Source organism: Pristis pectinata, chromosome 2 (genome assembly GCF_009764475.1).
Source record: "Pristis pectinata isolate sPriPec2 chromosome 2, sPriPec2.1.pri, whole genome shotgun sequence".
Classification (NCBI taxonomy): domain Eukaryota; kingdom Metazoa; phylum Chordata; class Chondrichthyes; order Rhinopristiformes; family Pristidae; genus Pristis; species Pristis pectinata.
In genome coordinates, this window is record NC_067406.1 from 35,726,833 (window position 1) to 35,733,702 (window position 6,870).

The following is a 6,870-nucleotide window of genomic DNA, read 5'->3' on the forward strand; positions in this document are numbered from 1 at the left end:
CATTTCCCACCACCAAGAATATCTTCCCCTCCCCACCCCTTTCTGCCTTTCGCAGGGACCATTCTCTCCGCAACTCCCTAGGTTACTCCAACCTCACCCATCCCGCTCCTGCCCCGGGAATTTTGCACTGCCTCCACCATAGTTGTGACAACTGCCCCTATACCACCTCCATCACCTCCATGCAGGGACCCAAACAGTCCTTACAGGTGAGACAGAGATTCACCTGCACCTCCCTTAATATCATCTACTGCATTTGGTGCTCCAAGTGTGGCCTCCTCTACACTGGTGATACCAAACGCAGACTAGGTGACTGTTTCTCAGAACACCTGCGCTCTGTCCGTAACCGCGATCTGCATCTCCCCATTGCCAGTCACTTCAACTCCCCCTCCCACACTATCACAGCTATGTCAGTCCTCGGCCTCCTCCACTGCCAGGAGAATTCCAAGCGCAAACTGGAGAAACAGCACCTCATTTTCCATCTTGGAACCTTGCAGCCTAGCGGCATGAACATTGAATTCTCCCACTTTGTCATCTCCACACCCCTTCCCCACACACACCCACCCCAACCATGCTTCTTCTTTTCTTCCCTTTCCCAGCCTATCTCTCTTTTTTCTACCCCCTTTTTTTCCTTCCTCTCTTTACCTTTGACTCATCCCCCGGTGGATCTCCTCTCCCCACCTCCCCCACACCTGCCTATCACTATCTCTTACCTACATCTACCTATCACCACCTGTGCCCACCCCGCCTCCCCTCTTTTGTCCACCTATCACTGCTCTGCTTTTCCCTCCTATATATGGGGCTTCCCCTTTTCCTATCTTCAGTCCTGAAGAAGGGTCCTGACCTGAACCGTTGACAGCCTGCTTTTCTCCATCGATGCTGCCTGGCCTGCTGAGTTCCTCCAGCATCATAGTGTTTTTGATAGAATCTCAAATGTCTGCATCTATCCTCTCCCTGTGTCTTCCTTTTCACCTCGGAGTTTACCTCCAAAATCTGTTATCTAGTGTGGTTTCTGCAGCTACACGTGTGATTGTGACAGATTGTTGCCGGTATAAGTCCCTGAAAATCCCATTGTGGGCTTCCAAGTTTTTCTTTAAATTGCAAATTGCAAATAGTTTGGGAAATGTGATAGAAACTTTGAAGCTAAAGTTAGTCTGAATCTGAATTTTAAACTATTGAATGAAATTGAAAAATACTTGAAGATTTGACATCCTTGATTAAAATAACACATTATGTATCTTGCTAAAGGGTTCTACACATGCTCCTTTTATAAAAATAACCATTCAAGTCAATTGCCAATGCAGTAGATTAGGTCACTTGCCCTCCAGGATCCAAATTCAAAACCAGCACTGAGCAGCTAGATTCAATTTTTTTGTATATTGTAATGGCAGTGAGTTTGTCAGTTTTAATCATATTCATGTGGGCATTGACCTTCAGAATAAAACAACCCTAATTATGGTAAAAATGCCACACTTATTATTGTTCGGCTGAGCTCAGTGACAAGGCACATTATAAAGGCAGAATAAAGAGAGCTTCACTCTCCACCTAGCTATACTTCATCTAACCTGGGAGTTCTTGATGTTGACATCAATATCAACAATGTATATACATAGTACTTCAACACATGAAAGAGGATTGATGGGAGTAGGAGGCGGATATTGTCTATATTGACTTTAGCATGGCTTTTGTCAAGGTCCCGTGTGGAAGGCTAGTCTGGAAGGTTAGATCGCATGGGGTCCAGCGAGACCTTGCTAAGTGGATACATAATTGGCTTGATGGTAGGAAGCAGAGGGTGATGGTAGAAGGTTGTTTATTGGACTGGAAGCCAGCGACTAATGGTGTGCCACAGGGATCAGTGCTGGGCCCATTGTTTTTCATCATTTATACAAATGATTTGGTGCGAATCTACAGGGTGTGATTAGTAAGTCTGCAAATGACACTAAAATAGGTGGTAGTGTAGACAGGGAAGAAGTTATCAAAAATTACAAGGGGATCTTGATCAGCTTGGTAAATGGGCTGAGGGATGGCAAATGGCAATCAATCTAGATAAGTGCGAGGTTGCGTTTTTGGAAGTCAAACCAGGGTAGGACTTTCACAGTGACAAACAATCTGCAGGATGAACTCGACGAGTCGAGCAGCGTCAGGAAAGGAACTTCTGACATTTTGGCTCAAAACCCTGCATCAGGACTTACACAGTGAATGACAAGGCCCCGGAGAACGTTGCAGAACAGAGGGACCCAGGTGTACAAGTACATAGTTCCCTGAAAGTGGTGTCACAGGTGGACAGGGTGGTGAAAAAGGTGTTTGGCAAGCTGGTCTTCATCAGTCAGAGCACTGACTGCAGGAGGTGGCAAGCTGTGTTGCAGTTGTACAAGACGTTGGTGAGGCCATATCGGGAGTATCGTGTACAGTTTTGGTTACCATTACAGGAAAGACATAATTAAGCTGGAAGGAGTGCAAAGAAGATTTACAAAAAGATTAACAATTGCAAGGAGATTTGCCAGGACTCAAAGGCCTGAGTAATAGGGAGAGGTTGGGTAGGCTCGGACATTATTCCTTGGAGTGTAGGAGACCTTATAGAGGAATATCAAATCATGAGGGGCATTGATAGGGTGAATGCACACAGTCTTTTTTCCCAAGGTTGGGGAATCAAGAACTAGAGGGCATAGGTTTAAGGTGAGAAGGGAAAGATTTAAAGTTGAACTGAGGGGCAACTTCTTCACGCAGAGGGTAGTGTGTATATGGTACAAGCTGCCAGAGAAAGTGGTTGTGGCAGGTACAATAACAACACTGAAAGGACATTTGGACAGGTATATGGATAGAGGTATATGGCCCAAATGCAGGCAAATGGGACTAACTCGGATGGGCATCTTGTTCGGGATGGACAAGTTGGGGTGAAGGGTCTGTTTCCGTGCTGTATTGCTCTATGACTCTATGAAACCTAGACTGCACATGTAAGAGGCTTGGAGAGATTAAGCCTTCCCAATGTAATGTTCCCAAACCAAGCAGATGCATTTAATGTATAATTTGTGAAATAGTTTCATCTGGCCTTTGCTATGTGAGTGGGATTTGAATTCCATGAATTTGATTTGAATGGGATTTTAATCTCCTGAGCAGCCCAGGACCAGCCTTTAGTAATCTCATTACAAGCCCAAAAGTACTGCCCCTTTGAAACTGTGCCCTGCAGTAACTTCTGTTTTGTGTATTTAGAATCTCTCTAAGCTGCCTGAGTAGTGTTGTTGTAGAGGGCTGCAGTGTGGGTATCTCTTTGCTAAGATGTCTCAGGCACTCAACAGAGTGCTGGATGTTCTGGTCCTGATTTCCTTGTGTGCCTATCCTCATGACAAATGAGCATGCTCGTGCATGCCAAAGTCCTTCCTTCCTGTTTTTATGCTTTCCACTTGTTTCACCAATAATAAAATGACAGTTCAGTGTTTTAATTTACAAAGTTTGAAAGTCAAATCAGCGTAGGACTTATACTATGAATGGTAGAGCACTAGGGAGAGTAATGGAACAGAGACCTAGGAGTACCAGTGCATAGTTCATTGAAACAGTGTCACAGATAGACAGGGTGGTGAAAAAAAAAGCATTTAGCACGCTGGCCTTCATCAGTCAGGGCATTGAGTATAGGAGTTGGGACATTATGTTGCAGTTGTATAAGTAGTTGGTGAGGCCGCACTTTGAGTATTGTGTACAGATTTGGTCACTCTGTTATAGGAAAGATCTGGTTATACTGGAAAGAGTGCAGAAAAGATTTCTGAGTATGTTGCCAGGACTAGAGGGCCTAATTTATAGGGAGAGGTTGGCCAGGTTAGGTCTTTATTCCTTGGAATGTGGGAGAATGAGGGGCAACCTTATAGAAATATTCAAAATTATGAGAGGCATAGATAAGGTGGATGGTAGCAGTCTTTTCCCCAGGGTAGGGAAGTCCAAAACTACGGGGCATAGACTTGCGGAGAGAGGAGAAAGATTTAAAGGGACCTGAGGGGCAACTTTTTCATGCAGAGGGTGGTGAGTATATGGAACAAGCCGTCAGAGGAGGTAGTTGAAGTAGGTACAATGGTATCATTTAAGAAGCACTTGGATAAGTTCTTGCAGGGGAGGGGTATAGAGGGATATGGGCCAAATGCAGGAAATTAGGACAAGCTGGGTGGTCACTGTGGTCGGCAACGACTCATTGGGCTGAAGGACCTGTATCTGTGCCGTATTGCTCCATGACTCTAAGTAATTTTCCTTCATTCAAAACCAACCACTTTATCCAAAAATCTAACTTTTTACAACAAAAATAGTTTTTAAAGCTGAGGATTGTACTCATACTAACCTTTGCACTTTCTTAAATTGCTCTACCAATTGAAAAATTACCAGAAAATTCAGATGAGTTATCAAATTACTTCCATATTTTTTATGATCAGGAATGGAAGACCCAAATTCTGTGCAGAAGTAATATAGTATTCAAAGACACAATGAAGCAAGCTATAGTAATTATCTGTAAGCACGGATTTTGAATTCCTGAAAATGAATTTTAAAAACTATTGGCCATCAATTAAATTCACGTTTATTTTATGATGGGATGGATTTTGGTGATGGTAACAACACTTGTTGTTGCTAATGGGTAGGTTTGAAAGGGTCTTGCATATGGTCATGACAACATTAAGAATAGAATGGCCTTGTGAATTTTACCCATAGGCTGGAGTCCTGACGTCATAGCAAATCACTTGGCTGCGGTATAAAAACCTTGACCAAAGGAAAATTGTTTGAACCTTATACTAAGTTCCACGTTCATTTATCATTAGCACTAATCTTCTGTGTACTTATTTCTTTTTCACTTCTCTTGCTTGCATCTCCATGGATCAGGTCCCACATGCAATTCAAATCCCAAGCCATTTGCTTTAAAGACGTTGTTCTGTTTCTGCTGAAGAACCAAGAGGCCACAGCCCCTGAATTTCATTCATCGGGAAGCTACTGTCCAAGTTTCATTAACCAAGGGGCTATAGCCCACAAGCTTCACTAATCTAGAAGCCACCCATCCTGAGTTTCATTAATTGTGAGGTCAGAGCCCAAAGTTTCACTAACCGGGAACCTACCACTCCACAGTGTCAATAATTGAGTGCTTTGATAACTAGGAAGCCACTGTCCTGAGTTTCTTTGACCGAGTGGCCACACCCCTAAGTTTCATTTCTGGGAAGCTCTGCCCCAAAGTTCATCAATCAAATGGCCACAATCCCAGGGTCTCATTAACTAGGAGGCCACAACCCCAGAGATTCATTAACCTAGTGGCTGCAGCCCCTGAGCATCATTAATAAGGCAGCTATCTTTGCAAACGTTTAGTGACTGGGAGGATACAGCCCTGGAGTCTTATTAACCGGTAAGCTACCACCCTTGAGTTTCAGTAATCAAGTGGCTGCAGCCCCAGAGTTTTATTGAGGGATAGCCAAGGCCCCTGAGTTTCATTAACTGGAAAGTCACAAGGCTCAAGTTTTATTAATTGTAAAGTCCCAGTCCCTGAGTTCCATTAAATAACTGGCTGCGATCCCTGCTTTTCATTAACAGGGAAGCCACAGCCCTTGAGTTTTATTAACTGAGTAGATGCAGCCTCTGAGCTCATTAACTGGAAGCCATGGCTTCAGATGTTCAGTGACCAGAGGCTGCAGATGGAGAGCTCGTGAAGTAGGTGATTGAATGCATGGCTGCCACAGTTGGTGTTAGGGGCATAGTGAGAAAAGTAAGAGAGCATGGTTGAAGGAACATGGTGTTCTCAAAGGGTTGTGGAGCTGGAGAAGGATACAAATAGAAAAGAATGAGGCCAAAAAAGTGGATTTCTGCTAAAAGATAAGATGCTTCAATGTCGATTTCTCTAACTTCTGGTAACCCCACCCCTTCTTTTTCTCCCCCCCCCTTTGCTTCTCCCCCCCTTGTCTTCCCTTATTCCTGTGGCTCCCTTCCCCGCCTGATGACCTGCCCATCTCCTCTCCTCCCCTCCCCCATCCTTTATTCCATGGTTCACTGCCCTCTCTTACCGGATTCCTTCTTCTTCAGCCCTTTGCCTCTTCTACCTATCATCTCTCAGCTTATTACATCTTCTCCGCCTCCCCCATCCACCTACCTTCCCCCTCTCACCTGGACTTGCCTATCACCTCAACTCACCTATCACCTGACTGTGTGTGCTCCTCCCCCTCCCCCTGGCTTCTGCCCTCTTCCTTTCCTGTCCTGATGAAGGTTCTTGGCCCGAAACGTCGACTCTTTATTTCCCTCCATAGATGCTGCCTGACCTGCTGAGTTCCTCCAGCACTTTTTGTGTATTGCTCCAGATTCCAGCATCTGCAGAATTTCTTGTGTCTAAGATTTTTAAATGCTTGCTATCACATTCTACTTCTTTTTGGCTGTTGATTTTGGCAATCCATTGTGCAATTGAATCACACCACACAACTGCTATGCTGTTGATTATTTGAGAATTTAAAACATTTCATTCCTGGTTCTGATGGGATTTAATCCTAAATTGCAGAGTGAACACAGTAGTGAGTTCCAAAGAACATGAGTTTCAACAATGAAATATATTGTCTCACCTTAATCCCTTATTTTCTTCAGGGTATTTTTAATTAGATCAAAGCTCTAATGATCAATGTCACATCTGTTTGAGCTGCTGAGAACAAAGCATTAATAATTTTGCATATTTAATTTGCTGCCTTAGTAACAACTTAAAGTATGTTAAGTTAAATAATGAAAGCTCACTTTCATCTTCCCCATTTCCCCATTAAGCAAGAAGGAGCAGTAATGCAATTTAAGTAGTGGTAAACCACTCACACTGTACCTCTGCCCATGTCTGTCCTTCAATCAATTGCTGGAACATTGGTAATCTGGTCTCCACCAGAAACA